The following is a 1,567-nucleotide window of genomic DNA, read 5'->3' on the forward strand; positions in this document are numbered from 1 at the left end:
GGTTATATCTCACGGGATCCAGGGAGAGCTAACCAACTGGGTACAAAATTTAGAAGCGCGTTGTTGTAGATGCTGGAATCCTTCCTGAAAACAACAAATGCTGAAGATCACAGTGGGTCAGGCAGCGCTGTGCTACTCTATGACCGGATAGTGTGGATGTGGAGATGATGTTTCCACGAGGAGAAGGGTTGAGGATGCCAAGTCATTGAGGGCATTTAAGACAAAGATAGGTTCTTGATTAGTAAGGAGTTAAGGGTTATGAGGATAGGGCAGCAGAATGGGATGGAGAAATGTATCAGCCATGATCGATGGTGGAGTAGACTCGATGGGCCAAATGGCCTCATCCTGCTCCTGTGTATTATGGTCTTAAAGCGGAGCAGTAGTCTTAAGAGGTTCTCACAAACTATTTCAGAATCCTGAAGAGGAGTTGTTGGACTGGAAACCTTATCTCTGCTTTTTCTCCACATATGCTTCCAGTCCTGCTGAGTTTTTCCAGTGTTCTCAGTTTTTGTTTCAGATTTCCAGCATCTACAGTTCTTTGTCTTATTTATCACAGTCATTTCTTGCCCTTCCCAAGTGTCTGGAACTTCATCTCCCTGATCTACAAACTGTTCACTTACCCTAGAAGTGACCACTACCTCCTTATCAGAGTAGACCCCTTTGTTGCAAAATGATTGTTCAATTCTGTGACCAAAATAATTTCATTCGTAATTACTTACACCAGGGACTCTCAATATCTCAGGCAAGAACACAGCCAGATTTTTTCAGACAGTACATTTATGTGATTTGCTACAAATCCCTATTCCCTACTTTACCAGCGTGCTGCTGGGAATGGAGGGTTTGAGTTAAGAAGAAGCTGGGACATTTTTCCAACGAAGCCTAGCAAGTTGACAGATAACTTTATCGAGATTTTTAAAATCAGGAGAGGTATAGATAAGGTGTCATTTCCAGGAGGCTCAGAATATTTCATTGCTCCAGAAAGTTTGAAAGGGGGTCAAAGATTCAGCAGAAATCGAGTAGAGCTGAGAACAGACAACATTTTACTCTGTTGGAACAGGGAGACCAGAGGACAGAGAAATCAGGACCTGAAATCCGAGCTGACACCAGACTACCATGTTATCAGTGCTTTGACAATGGTAATTCTGGGCGGAACAGGTTGAATTATGAATTGAATAGTAGCTTCCTCAACGGGACTGCGCTGGACGGTCTCAGCCTGTCTCTGTGGCGCAACTGGTCAGCGCGTTCGGCTGTTAACCGGAAGGTTGGTGGTTCGAGACCACCCAGGGACGGAGCGTTTGTTGTTCTCGCTCTTACCGCTTCCTAGGCTGCAAAGATGCGTGTTTTTAATGGTGTCAGAAAAATGTTTCCCAAACGGAAATCTTTTCCACTGAGGAAGCACAAAGGGGTTTCTGAATTGAATTTCTAACGTAAAGGACTGCGGATGCTGAGACTCCGAGACAGAAAGCGAAACTGCTGGAGCAACTCAGTACCTGGATGAGGAAAAAAAAGTTCTGAAATGTTGTCTCTGATTTTCTTTCGTCAGATGCTGCCTGACCTGCTGAGTTGC

At 44.5% G+C, this 1,567-nt stretch overlaps 1 non-coding gene across 1 annotated transcript; it reads left to right on the forward strand.

Moving 5' to 3' along the window:
* The first annotated feature begins 1,215 nt into the window (after positions 1 to 1,215).
* Positions 1,216 to 1,289, forward strand: trnan-guu (transfer RNA asparagine (anticodon GUU)). The gene has a single exon. It is a non-coding gene; the product is annotated as a tRNA-Asn (tRNA).
* Positions 1,290 to 1,567: the final 278 nt, after the last annotated feature.

Source organism: Chiloscyllium plagiosum, unplaced genomic scaffold, assembly GCF_037043375.1.
Source record: "Chiloscyllium plagiosum isolate Xiang-an unplaced genomic scaffold, Cpla_swu_hap1 HiC_scaffold_27, whole genome shotgun sequence".
Taxonomy (NCBI): Eukaryota; Metazoa; Chordata; class Chondrichthyes; order Orectolobiformes; family Hemiscylliidae; genus Chiloscyllium; species Chiloscyllium plagiosum.